This window comes from Indicator indicator, chromosome Z, assembly GCF_027791375.1.
Source record: "Indicator indicator isolate 239-I01 chromosome Z, UM_Iind_1.1, whole genome shotgun sequence".
NCBI lineage: Eukaryota > Metazoa > Chordata > Aves > Piciformes > Indicatoridae > Indicator > Indicator indicator.
In genome coordinates this window covers 748,711-763,780 of record NC_072053.1, presented here as the reverse complement: position 1 = coordinate 763,780, position 15,070 = coordinate 748,711, and positions in this window count along the sequence as shown.

Genomic DNA, 15,070 nt, shown 5'->3' with positions numbered 1-15,070 from the left:
GAAAAAGTATATATGGGAAACAAGAAAAAGAAATACAATACATTTTAATTTATGGGTTAGGTTACTTAGAAAGCAGAAATTCAGCAGAAAACTGTTTCCCACTTTCCTGGTCCAAAGAGGATGAATCTGGAAAGTAACCACTTTCCAATGGCTCTATTTCATATCTCATCTAATTAATGGGGGCTGCCATAAGCTTTGGATTACCTAAATGGTCTATGCCATCATCCACTGAAACAGAAATGGCCTTTCCAGTGCAGCAGGCCCTATCAGGACTTGCTGAAGGCTTTCAGGAGGTTTGGGCCACCCCCAGCCAGGTGATGTTCCTGGCCAGAGACACCAAGGGTCCAAAAGGAACCTAGTTTAAAATTGTCATGTTGCTTCATAGTAGAATCATCCTAGATAACCTGTTTAGGTGAAGATGTTGGGTGTTCACTGCAGAGGGGTTGGACTGGATGACTTTCAAAGGTCTCTTCTAACCCAAACCCTTACCTATGATTCTATGAAACAGCTTCACAGGCTACAGCCTAGTTACAGCAGCATGGAGCCACATGAAGGAGACTAGCAGAGCTGTTACCTTGCAAAAATACTAAACCCAAGATTTCTGGCAGTTTTGATCCCCTGAGAGTGGAACCAAGACCCCAGGTCAAAACTGCTGGAACAAGAGTGATGTTCCCAAGTGCTGATATTCCCCTTCCCATGAGCATCTTTTTGCATAGATGTCATTCCCATGGCATTTGGTTTCAGCACTTGCTAGGTGGGTGCAAAAGTAGAAATACCCCATGTTTTAAAACAACACACAACTTCAAAGGTGTGGAACTCCTAGAAGCACAGAATCACAAAATGGCTTGAGTTGGAAGGGACCTTTAAAGGTCATCTAGTCCAACAGCCCTGCAGGAGAGCAGGGACATCTGCAATTACAGGAGGGGTTGCTCTGAGCCCCAGACAACCTGACCTGGAACAGTTCTGCAGTTCCATGACTTTACTTCACAGCACCTGTTACACATGTTGTGGAAAGACCATACTGAAAGTCAGAATTATCATGTGCTGGAGGATGTACACCCGGGTGTGGGAAAGAGCATCTCTGCTCCCATGGGATTACAAGCTTAGCAGGTGTTGAGAGACAGCAAGAGAATGAACAAAGGGAGAAGAGACTTTGGCGGTGTGTGGGGGGGGGAGGAAGTAATATTTTTAACATTGCAAACATGGTCTCAGCCTAATGGCATGTGCAATAACATCATTCGTGTAGCTGTTTTCTTGGCAACTTGTCCTGAAGTTTTTCTTGTGAATAACTAATTTGTGTGTGTGAATGTGCAGTCAGCTAAATGCTGAGTGTGTGATCACGAAATTGCTTGTATTGCAGCGTGTAAAAAATTAATCGTTTGAGTATCTTTTTTGGTGTTGTTGTTGCTATCATTGTTATTGAACACTTGGAAGCTATTTGTATGGACATATTTTAAATTGGCAAGCCATTGATTTCCATTTAATGCTCTTTGCCACTTTCTCTGAAGTAAAAAAATAACAGGAGGTTTATGTTGCTCCAGAAGTGGAAAGATTTATGTAATAACCATTAGAGAAATACACAGATATCAGTTTAGAGACTTGCATTGAAACATTTGTCTTTTGGAGTTTGTTGCTTCCTTTTTATTTTTCCCTTAAAACAAACTTTTATTAAGCCAGGAAAAAAACAAAACCAACAAAAACCAGCTAGCAATATGAGTATGTTGTTGAACCTCTGAATATCTTTCGTTTTATCACTTTCAACCACGTCTTTAATATTTAACGTTCGTCTTATTATGGGCAGCAATCGTGAGATGCATGCACGGCTTCCACACAGTTTTAAAGTTCAGTGCACAGTCACAATTCTGAGGGGAGATTTCACACATTTATGAAAAATAAGGCATTTTTGCAGTAAAGTTGCAAAGTGTGAAAGAATTCTTGTTTTATCTGCCTTACTTATCATGTTTATGAGTTATTTTGCCTGGAAGTAAATTGACAAGTTGTCAATGAACAATAGACACTGCTTCAGCTAGGCTTTTCACAGGTTCGGATGCCTTTGGGCAAAAGGGCTAAATCTGTAGTTTGCAATCTAGCATATGGAGTACTGAAAAAAGTGGCAATGGGGTGAGAGACATTTACTGAGAAATTCATGTGGCTGCTGATCTCTAACCAACCCGTTCGGTCTGAGGGTTTATGAATTCATGTATAAGTGCTCTTACCCTTGCAGTTAGAGAAGAGGATCTCAGTTTGCATGTAATGACCCAATTCCATTTATTCCTGCAGGACTGCTGATCTGCTCTATCAAAATAAATACTTTTATTCTTCACCACAAGCAATGGCTCCTGCATCCTTAATAATAAGACTGTCTTTGGAACAGCCTCGTGTCTGGCTTCTGCATATTCCTGCTTTTTGTCATAAGAACTGCACTATAATCCTCTAATTAACACAATTCTTGATATCTTTATCCCTACCCTCATTATAAGCGCACCCTCTTGAGGTGTCAAGCATGTTGTACACTTCACAATGAGATAAAGATGATTTCAAATTCACATACTGTAGTAGGGGAAACATCATTCTTGTTTCCTTTACATGATGTTGTATTCATCCAGAGACCTTAATGCACAGGGGAAAAAATGTGATGCCAAAAGCTTTTCAAGTTTCCAGAGACTCTAAAAAAAATCATAATGTGGTAAAAAAAAATTAGGGGGAGGCTCAGGATTTACCTTTTTACTGGGACTGGGGTGTATCTTTTTAAAATATCTGCCTTTTCTTCACTTTTTCTGCTTGCTGAAGCTGTTAAAATGCACCGGGTTTACCTGGCCAGAGACAAATTGTTATCACTTTAGATGTTTGCTACCCATGTATTCCATGGAGTATTTTTAAAACGAGCTGTGAGAAATACTGAACTCCTTTGCTAGGAAATATTTAGGCAGTTACATAGTTCAGGAGCATTACAGTTGGCAATTAGCATAAGAAATAATACTATGAGCAGTAAAAGTGATGATAAATGACTGATGAAAGGGCACTAAATTAGACTGGTTACCACACTTAATTAAGAGGCAACTGTGCTGCTTGCTTCATGGCAGTATCTTGCATCTGACAAAAAGGGTAAGTAGCCTATTTTAGTTATTATCATGGCCAGAGAAAGTACAACTAAAGCAAGGAGGGGTACAAGTCATAAATACATCACACCATGTAATGTACTAGTCAACATGAGGAAAATAAAGAATGCATTAGACTTTAACAACTTACAAGCTCTTCAATTATTAATGACCACACAAACAATTTTGGCTACTGTATTGAAATATTATTTAGATTTTAATTATCTCCTTGCACCCATAAAGGATGCGTTCCAAGCTCTGTGATCTACATGCCAGGCTTGGCTAGTGGAAAGGCGAAAAGGCTATGATCGATTTCATTTTTAGCTGAGTTATTTAAATGCAAGAAAGACAAAAAGAAATAGATGATCACAAGAAAAATTCCAGGAAGGCTTCTGCTTGAGGTTGCCAGCTCCAAAGACCTTGTTTTCATGAGCTGTAATAGTTGCAGAATACCAGGCTGCCTCTCAGAACTAAGCTTTTGTGAAAATCACTCCAACCATAAACCTGAACATACGCTGATCATAAAAGGGAGTACTCTACTTCTTCCAAAACAAGTTGAATCACTCTCAGTGAAAGAGTGGCAATGTGAAAACTGGCTAGATTTGAACTGGATGATCATCTTCAAAGTAGCTGAAGGTGTTACAGCCATTGCTGTGAATGTAGTCTTTGTTTCCGTGTGTAAACACCCACATGTTCCTCTAAAGCCTTTTTTTTTTTTCCCTTCTGTGGCAATGCTTCAATAATTCCTCAAAAAACCCCAGTAAGCTCCTAGCTTCAATAAAGAGAGGAAACCACCAATCTGTGAAGAGTGAAGCAATTCTGAGATGGTCAATGTGAGCACTGCTCATGCCACCCAGGCTCTGAGCCATGCCAGGAGCCTAGCTAGCCCTTGCAGGGATGAAGGCAAAGAGCAAATCTTAGAGACAGGCAAGGACCAGACGGGGGAAGAAGGTCCTTCAACAGTTTGGCATTTAGCTACATCCTGGATTCTATCAGCAATAATGTGGCCAGCAGTACCATGCCAGTTACTGTCCACCTGTATTCAGCACTGGTGAGGCTTCATCTTGAATCCTGCGTTCAGTTTTGGGCCACTCACTGGAGCATTGTCATGGTAGGGCCATGACATGGCACAGCACAAAGCCAGAAAGGCCTTAAGATGTCTAGACAAGATTCCTTTCAGGAAAAAGAACAAAGGGGACAGGACTCCTGCCTGTCTGGTAAAGAAGCTGTTTACCTGGGTGAGAGCACATAAACTGACCACTGCTCCCCAAAAGCAAGGTCTTTGTTTCTGCCTTTTACAGCCTAGCAGAACACCTTTCCATTGAGCAGCTACATGTTAGCTTCAGTACCCCCTTGGACCAATTGATCACTGGCCAGATATATATGTAGGTTGACCTGGTAGTCACTTTTGCCTTGCTTTAAACCTTGCTTCAAGCTTTGCTTTAAGCCGTGCTTTCAAGCCTACCTGGACCTGTCTTGTAGAAGCTGTCTCGAGTGCCTGGTCCGGAGTCTGAGATAAAGCCACCAGCCCATACACAGCAAGCTGGAAAAGCCACAAGCCTAGAAGCCAGATCAGCCTAGTCTGCTTCCCCTTGCCACCAGAATCGTGCTGTGCCTCAGTTTCCCCAGAAACCAAGCAAGTGCCCGTCGCAAAGAGCCTCGTTAACTGCCCACCATCCACTGCAGCCAGATCAGCCTGGGACCACGTAGGAAACTCTCCTTGCCGGCAACCTGCCATGCCAGTGCCATATGAGAGTGCCCTGTGTGGGTAAAACAAGCTGTGAGTAATTAATTGATTGCCCTTTGGGTTTAACGGTTCTTACCCAATTTCCCCCCACTGTGATTGAGTGCTGTCTGCTCTCGGGGACCTTCTCTTTCCAAGTTATTGCCTCCTAATTTGCGTATAATTGTCTGTATTTTGCCCTAAGACTGTATATTTCCATTGTAAATATATATATTCCAACCATACGATAATCCTATTTAATGAGTTTGGGCATATTTCATTAATAAAGGGTTACTAATATTTTTATTAATACCTGTTTGCCATATCATTCATTATTATTGTAAGGGTAATTAATAATTCCCCTTCGTGATAAGCACCTCCGGATAAAGGCCACATAGTTGGTGAAGAGTCTAAAGCACAAGTCTTGTGAGGAGCAGCTGAGGGAACTCAAGTTATCTAGGAGGCTGAGGGAAGACCTTCCAGCTTCCTATAACTCCCTGAAAGGAGACTGGAGTCAAGTGGGTGTTGGTCTCTTGTCTCAAAGAAGAAGTGATGAAACAAGAGGAAACGGCCTTAAGTTGCACCAAGGAGAGGTTCAAGTTGTATGTTAATAACAATTTCTTCCCTAAGAGGGTTGTCAAGCCCCCAGACAGGCTGCCCAGGGAAGTGGTGGTGTCCGTATCTCTGGAGCTCAGTCATGCACATGCAGCGGTGAGGAACATGGTCTAGTGGTGGACTTAGCACTGCTGGATAATGGTTAAATTCCATGATCTTAAAGGTATTTTCCAACCAAACCAATTCCTTGATTTTATGATTCTACATCTCAAAAGAAGACCAAAAGTCTTATTCTGCCCCAGCAACACAATCCTCACATGAAAAGACAAACTCTCCCAATACTGACAAATTTTGGATCCCCCAAGCATCAATAAATTAAATCTGTGTGTCTTATCATTTGCTAGCTCATTTGCTTGCTAGCCAGTTGCTTGCTCATTTTTCTGTCAAGATCTCCTACTCTTGCAACTCTTCAGGATGCATCTTTGCAGCCAATGCAGTTTGCGGCTCACTGCAAAGATGCAAAGTGAGGTTAGAGTCTGCATATGATAATCCAACAACCTTCTGCCTGCAGCAGTTTAGAAGATGTTTATTATTTGTTGTGATCCAATTTTACTCCATTCCTGATTGAGACTTTATACCTTCATTCCCTGTTAAGGTTCAATGGAAGAAAAATTAATTTCACCAAAGGCTTTTCCTCCAAAACACTATCAAACATAAACTCTGTGGAAAAGGACTTTTTTTTCTTTTTTTTTTTTTTTTTATCCCTAACGATCTCTTTCATATATGGTAAAATTCAGGTTGCTTTCTAATAGGAGCTAATAAAATGTTTGATTTCCAGTTGTTTACTACAACAGACCATATCTGGTCTGCAAAGGCTGGAACATCTCCCCTATGGGCACAGGCTAAGAGAGCTGGGGCTGTTCAGTTTGGAGAAGAGAAGGCCCTGAGGAGACCTTTGAAGGGCAATGGCTTTGAGCTGGACGAGGGGAGATTGAGAGTGGAGGTTAGGAAGAAATTCTTTACATTGACAGTGGTGAGACACTTGAATAGGCTGCCTGGGGAGGCTCTCCCATCCTGGAAGTGTTCAAGGCCAGGCTGGCTGGTACCTAGACCCACCAGGTCTAGTGGAATGTGTCCCTGTCTATGGTTGGGGGGGGTGGAGGGGTTGAAATAGATGATCTTTAAGGCCCTTTCAAATGCATTCCATGATTCTATTATTTTTAAACATATCTTTTCCCTTAACAAATCAAAACAGAAATTCTAAACCATTAGTATTCTCACTGCTCTTATGCATTCTGTAACAAATGCAGGAATAAATTGCTTCCAGGCCTAGAAAGTACATACCTACAGAGAGAAAAAATAAGATTAGCAGAGCAATAATAATCTCTTTAAACTGGATTCCTGCAGATTGAACTCGAAATAGCCATAATTATGCTGTACTCTGCTATCACCACATGGATGCTCCATCCTTTTCCTGCATGTCAGCTGCCAACTCCTCAATCCCACCAGAAAGACCTGCCTTGTTACAGTTGTTTTCTTATGCTGCAGCTAAGTTTTCCTTAATTATTTCTCCGATTCTGTCAGCAATGTTATTGCCCCACTAGTTTAAAGGTTAAGCAAAGCACCAAACCTGTCAAAGTGAGTGAAACCAACTGGTGAAGAGCTATCAGAAAGTAATCAGTGCTAATAGGTACATAATGGGTAACAGTGAGCTGTTTGCACTGAGATACATCACAGCAGACAGAACACAGACCTCGCTGAAATCGCACTTAAAGAAAACATCGAGTACCACAGTCAGCTTGTAGCTGAAAACAATGTGAGAAACACCTTTTTTTTTTTTTTTTTCTTTCTGTTACCCCTCCCTGAAGGGCTCCAAACAACCAAAAAACAGAGGGTTCTTCAGTAACTGGAGCTTTACCGTGTGGTGAGTTGGTCACAGGGCTTTTCTTCCACTGCTCATTTGACATACGAGACTAAAAAACATGGGGAAAAAAACCCTGTTGGTAGAATTTCAGCAAGACAAAAGGGCAAATGTCAAAAATACCCATTTTAAAGCATTTAACCTTTCCCTGCATTTTTCTAAAATAGTTTGAAGAAGCTGCCAAAAAATGTTTCATAAGCCCTTTTTCATCTTTTCCTTTTTTTTTTTTTTCCCCCTATTTCTGAAGATAAATTGTGTAGCTCATTAGCAGTTCCACAGAATCATATGCAAAATATAACTGCTGGCTGTGGGATGTTTTTTTTTTTCTTTCTATTTTGCTGCATTGTCACCCAAAGATATGTGGTTAAAAGTGCTTGCAAAGATTAGTCTTCAGCACTTGGAGCCTGATCCTGCAAGAAGCTGAGTCTTGAAAGTGTTGAGTGGCTTTAACTCAATAAAATCATTGCAAAGTGAGCATCCCGGTACTGTGGGAAAATAGATGCTTGGTTTGTTGTATGGTAGGAATAATTTCGCTTTTAATTAATCTAAGACTACTTACAAGGGCTGTCAAGTTCTGGAACAGGCTGCCCAGGGCAGTGGTGGAGTTTCAGTACCTGGAAGGATTAAGAAGAGGTGTAGATGTGGTGCTGAGGGACAAGGTTTAGTGGTGGCATGGCTGTGTTAGGTTGCTGGTATGACTCAAAGATCTTGAAGACCTTTTCCAATCTAAATCAATTCTATAATTCTATTATTCTATGATAAAAGGATAGAGAATTCATTGTAGCAGCCATCTCTCTACAGAACAAATATTTCCTCCCCCTTTAGCAGCCTTAAATTGGAGAGGGAAGAGGAGATGTTAGAATTTTCCTTTTGCAGCTTAGATTCATGCTACCAAACAGCACATGACACCAGTACTGTGTCTGTCTTCCAGAGGGCATATTTTCATATGGATCAACTCTTTTCCAAGAAATTCACATCATCTTTCACATGAAAAAAAAAAAAAAGAAAAAAAAAGTATTTTTGTTTTAACTTTGTTCATTTCAAATGAATGATCTCTGTAGAAAGTCTCACAGCTTACCCCTTACTTCTGCAGACCAAAGCAAACTAAATACCTTGCAAAAATTAATCTCTTCTATGAAATATCTTCTATTTCTGCTCCTGAATGTAAACAGAATTGTTGAACTACTTCTAGGGTATGTTTCTGTCTCTGAAAGGGAATTTTCTGGTTCACTAGTACTTTTTAAGGAGCAATATGGATTATTTCAGCTTCATTTGGGAAAAAAAAAAACACCAAAACAAACAAAAAAACCCACCCTAATGTGTAACAGGAACTGAAATAATAATGGAGAACTGACTTTTATTCAGTTTATATATTCATCATGTAAAGCAAACTTCTGCCTTCAAATAGCATGTTTGTCCTACTCCTACTACCCCAGGGAAACCATTAGAATAAAATGCAGTGTTGGAAAACTTTGTTTACCATGACAGAGAGTTTCCAAGAAGAGAATGTAGATGTTGTCATACCAGATTACACAAGAGGCTTATTTAGCCCTGTTTTCTGTCCCTCCAAGTGACATCAATCACTGAACAATCATTGATTTAAGTCAAGAAGGGGCAAGAACTCAGCTACAGAGAAACACTCACCTTTCATGCAGGTCCGTGTCAGAAAAGAGAAAAAAATGCCAGATTTTAATATTTAATTTATTTTCTTAATTATTGCTTTAGATAATTTTGTTGCTCACCTGGATAGTTACTCCATTAAGTGTTTTGCCTCAAATCTTGTTGATTTCACTGAATCCTGCTGTGCTGTCTTGCAGACAGGCAGAAAGAAAAATTCCCAAGTTTCTTTACTAAAACAAATAACAAACCAGAAGTATTTGTGTTATTCTGAACACTTTCATGTTTCTTCATCTCCTCCTCAAATTCTTTCTCCTTGTTACCTTATTTTGGAGGCTACATATGATAATCCTAATCGTGCTGTATCAGTGATGTATGCAGTGGCTTGCAGTGGCAAGAATTACTGAAATAATGGGAACCAGATAAAAAAATAAATGTGTATATGGAGTAGAGAGTGGCACTATTTTTTGCACTTCAGGACCTCTAAGTGTTGCTGTTTTTTTCAGAGATACCTGTTTTCTGGAGTTTTGCCCATATAAAGTGGTTAAATTTGGAAGAGTGAAATCCACCAGGAGGAAAAAAAAATCTAAAAATTTGACTATTTCACCATTTCTTGGTGAAATCAGCCTTTCAAAAAGGTTCCTGGTTTTCTTTCAGAGTATCATAATTATAAAAGAAAAAAAAAAAAAGCCCCCAATTTTCAAGCTTTTCCTAAGACTGATCCCCAAAATGCATATGAACACACAGCTACATTATCAAAGCTTTGAGACAGAGCATCAGAGCTAATTGACACATCTATGAATTTTAATCTGGCTTTGAGACATAGCCTTTCACATCCAAATTGTATCAAGGATTCCTTAAGTGAGAAACAATCAGGATCTTGTTTTGACCTCCTTAAAAAGAATAGCTTCACTTCTAGCACACCACTGAGCTTAGTATTGATTCAGAGGAAAGGGTGAATCAGCACCATTATTTTTCCCTTGGCCGTAGACAGAACAGAGCTGACCCTATTTAACTGGTGAGGTCTGCTGAAAGAACAGGCCAGCATGACTGAAAATTTCCAGAAAATAAAACAAAACCAAACCAAAACAAAACAAAATGAAAAAAAAAACAAACACCCAAAAAAAAAAAAACCAAGACAAATCAACCAAACCCCAAAGCCCTGAAACCCAAACTTTTACAGCTGAGGCAAGGATAACTGATAACAGTCACCAAACTGGAAGGATGTGAGCAGAATGAGAATTTTGAATAGTGAATTTTAAACCTTTTAGGTAGGTTTCTGAGGTGTGATTTTCACTTAAGGGTGGTGTTTCTATTTAAAAGTTTGGGTTTTTTTTTTATCTATGAAATTATCTTATATATAATTTGTGTATATATCCATACACAAAAGAAGATATACAGAGTTTCTTGGTATGAGATACTTGATGCCAAAATATCAGTAAAACATTCTATGACTGACCTTAAATTCTTGGAAGCTGGTGTTTAAAAAGGAAATATAAAAAACTTTCAAAGAACCACAAAGTGTTACTATACTTCATCACAAATGTATTTACCTGCCTGACAGCATTTCAATTTTTTCCCAGATCTAAACAAAATTTTAGAAGTCAACCAAAAAAAAAATTAATCTACAAAATTTTTCAGTTTCACAAGGTTATAGAAAGGTATTGTGAGTTTAGTAAATGTATTACAGGTCACCTGGAGAGCTGTAAAATAAAGTATTAACCATTGTTAGCAAAACAGTGTGAATTTTTCAAGCCCTACTGAAATAATTCACTATCCAAAAAGTTAAAGTAATAACTATTACAAGAAGGATTTGGAGGTGCTGGAAGGTGTCCAGAGAAGGGCCATGAGGATGATCAGAGGGCTGGAGCACCTCTCCTATGAGGACAGACTGAAAGAGTTGAGGTTGTGCAGTCTAGAGAAGAGAAGGCTCTGAGGTGACCTTCTTGTGGCCTTCCAGTATCTGAAGGGGGCTACAAGAAAGCTGGGGAGGGACTTTTTAGGCTATCAGGGAGTGATAGGACTGGGGGGAATGGAGCAAAACTGAAATGGGTAGAGTCGGATTGGATGTTAGGAAGAAGTCTTACACCACGAGGATGGTGAGACACTGGAACAGGTTGCCCAGGGAGGTGGTGGAAGCTTCATCCCTGGAGGTTTTTAAGACCAGGCTGGATGTGACTGTGAGCAACCTGATCTAGTGTGAGGTGTTCCTGCCCATGACATGAAGGTTGGAACCGGATGATCCTTGAGGTCCCTTCCAACCCTGACAATTCTGTGATTGTATGATTCTGTGATTCTAAGTTTTTGTTTCTTGGATGAAATCATCACGCAGCATTGCATTTGATCAGTGAAGTATTTATTAATATTTCTAATAGCTAAATGAATAATGTACCATTTGGAATTTGAACTATCTCAGGGAAAAAAATAATTTTGCTAGGCCACTTTAAAAGCTTAAATTCTTCCAGTAGGCTTGTCTAGCAGTTATCAAATTATTAAGATATTTATTTGAATTTTTTCTAAGTGATTTGCTAAATTCTGGAAAAGGGCATATTTAAATATTGAAATTGTTTCTGTTTTTCTCTCCTCCTCACAAACCCCCTTTGTCTTGCTTTCTGTTAAACTTATGTTCTTATGACTTATTTGCAGAGAGACCTTACAATCCAAGTGCAGCAAAATAAAAAGATTTTTGTCATTATTTATCTTCAGCATGCCTATATTTATACATTTGTGCTGCACTTACATTTGGACCCCTGTTTTTTGGTATCTGTTTGCTTGCTTTAAATCATGTTAGCAGTCAGTTGATGGGTATGAATGACTATTTTCTGTGGAAAATTAAAGATTGAAGGAGAAGCCTATTTAGATGTCTTAGAATTTACAGTATGATCTAGATAAGATGTTCAAGTTTACGTGTGTGTGCACACATGCACACATGTGTAAGAATAACAATAAGGTGTTTAACTGAACCTTTCAATTGGAATTGTTCCTTAGAGTGGAAAAAAAGTCACTTCTTCAGGATGCCCATGAAGATGTATTCCAACCTCTATCTGTTTTTTCTTGATTTTTCTATTTTTTCCTTTGGGCCCATTTATGTGCCTTGATATTGAATAATACTTCTGCAGGAATGCTGTGTTAATCATGGACTGTGTCGTTTGCCCTTGAGTGCATTCTGTGGTGTCTAAAAATAGAGTGTAGTATATCCCACAGGTCATGCAGGATGGTCACCTTGTGAGTGGTTGTTATAAATAAGGGCTTTGGGGTCAAACCTGTCTTTTCTTTGAAGAGGTTAGAAGGTTTCACCCAGAAAGCAACATCAGCCCCGAGTCTAGAAAGCCACTTCCCAAAAGGATTCTTTGGGCAAGCACCTTTAAATAGCTAAGAGTGAGAGAAATGGCACTACAAATGTCAGCTTACATAAACCCAGATCAGAAAAGATGAGAAAATTGTGCCCTTTCCACAAGGACAGAATCTAACTGCTCTAAAATCATTAAAAAGAAAAGTATAACAATACAAAACCAGACTTAAAAAAGGTTACTTATTACGTTGGTAATGCTGTGCACAGGTATACACCTCAGGTTGCCTCTTCATCCTGTGGTGGTTACACACTTTGGATAGAAAAGTTCCTTCCCTCTGCATTTTAGGTTTGATGTTGTGAACACAAATCGAATTTTAATTTGCTTTTGGTTTAACTGAAAAGTTTGGGTTGGGGGGATCCTAATTTCCCTGTTTCTGCTGCTCATCAATTCTTTCCTGTCATTCAATAACTGAAGCATTAGAGATGTCCATGTCATCAAAAAAAAAAAAAAAGGCAAAAAAGAAACCACATAGAAAATTAATGCATGAACTCATAAGAAACTTGTTCAAGGTGATTTTGGATTAAATTTGAACTTTAAAGTCTAACCCTGGAGACAATGTGAAAAAATCGAGAGCTTACTTGTTCCTGGTCAAAACTCTTGTGATGTTGTTAAGAAGGAGAAGGTAGTCTGAGTTCTGTAGCAGCATGTTTTGTTGTCACCATGATGAAGATTGAGCAGGGAAATGTGTTTATTGTTCAGTGTAAGAGGGAGGGCAGCAGTTCAGGTTTTACGGATACAGCCGCGGAGAACGAACGAGCTGTTAAACTAACGATTGCTCTGGACTGGGAAGTGAACAATTTTTTTTCAACCTACTCAACAGAACAGCTGCTCATAAATCCTAAAAGACACTTTAAAAGGTACTTAAGCACAGTTGAGTTAGTATAAATATTTTAATCCTTCATAGTCATTGTTGAGTTTCAGTTAGATGTCAACCTGTGGAGACTTTTACCTAGCACGTTCTTTGTTTGGCTTCTTGAAGGACAATTAAGTAAACACCAGTGAGGTTGAAGGCTATTGATATTCAAGATAATCATCCAGAACCTCTGGATAGCTTTCTGATATATCACCACAGAATCATTGAATGATTTCAGTTGGAAAAAACCTTTAAAATCACAGAGTCCAACCACTAAAACAATACTACTAAGTCTACTGCTAAACAATCTCCCTCAACACCATGTCTAGAGGTCTTTTAAATGCCTCCACCACTGCCTGGTCAGCTTTGAGGAAGAGAGTTTTCTTCATGCATCCAGATTAAACCTTCCCTGATGCAACTTGAGGCCATTTCCCCTCATCCCATCATGTGTGCCTTGTGAGAAGGGTCTGAACCCCACCTGCCTCCAACTTCCTTTCAAGGATTGTAGAGAGCTGCCTTTGCTCCAGGCTAAACAAAACCATTGTGAGTTTTCATCCTGGGAATCACAGAATAGAATCATGAAATTGTTTCAGTTGGAAAAGACCTTTAAGATCATTGAATTCAACTATTCTCTAACATGGTGCTAAACCATGTCCCTCAGCACCACGTCTTTGAAACTTCTCCAGAGGTGGGGATTCAACCACCTTCTTGGAGAGCCTGTTCCAGTGTTTGAGAACCCTTTCAGTGAAGAAGTTTATTTTAATGTCTAACTTAAACTTCCCCTTTGCAACTTCAAGCCATTTCAGAACACTGGAACAGGCTGCCCAGGGGGGTTGTGGAGTCTTCCCTCTCTGGAGATATTCAAAACCTGCCTGGATGTGTTCCTGTGTGATCTGCTCTAGGTGATCCTGCTCTGGCAGGGGGTTTGGACTGGATGAGCTTTTGAGGTCCCTTCCAACCCCTAACATTCTGTGATTCTGTGATTCCTCTTGTCCTATCACTTGTTACTATGGAGAAGAGACTAACATCCACCTTGCTCCAACCCCCTTTCATATAGTTGTTGACAGCCAGAAGGTTTCCCCTGTCTTCTTTTCTCTAGGCTAAACAATCCCAGGTGTCTCAGCTGCTCCTCATCAGACCTGTTCTTTAGACCCTTCATCAGCTTTGTTGCCGTTCTCTGGACCTGCTCCACGCCTTCAATTTCCTATGGTGAGGGTGAAGTGATGTTCTTAAATTTTGTAATGACTTTCTTGTCATACAGACTTCATCAATGTACTCTGGCATGCAAGTTTCTGGGAGAGAAGTGGCTGATAGTAAGAGACACATGCAGATCTAATGAAGCATGAAACAAAGGAAGCACACGTGATGAAGATCTGTATGTGTTCAAAAAGAAGAGATAAAAAATGCAAGAGCTAGGGAGAACTGAGGGCAGATGCATCTCCTAAAAGCTTCTGGACCAGACATCTGTTTTCATGCCAAGCTTGAATGATATCAATAATGGCAGAAAACTGTACCTCCTGGAAAAAAAGTTACCTGGGGTCAGAATGTCTCTGAGAACCAGCAGAAATCAGACGTCTTCAAACTGAGTGCCTCCAGGTCACCAGTGTCCTGCAAACACCTTCTTGTTTGCAGGGTCCTGGTACGTCTTCAATCAAGGCTGGCTCTGTTTTAGGGCTCATGGGAGCCCTTTTGGGGAAAAAGGAAAAAAAAATATTAAAAAAACTGAAAAGTACATTCTCTTCCCTTGAAGAAAGACTCGACTTTCTGTCATAGAGAATGAATAACTTAGAAGATGAGAAACAAAACACAATCCCACAAGGAACCTGCTAACAGCAGAGTAAATTCACAGTACATATGATTAGTAAAGTATCTGAACATAGAGAGGCTAAAAAAAGTGTAAGTAAAAACCCCACATTTTTTCAGTGTTTGGAAAATATTGCTGCTCTCAGC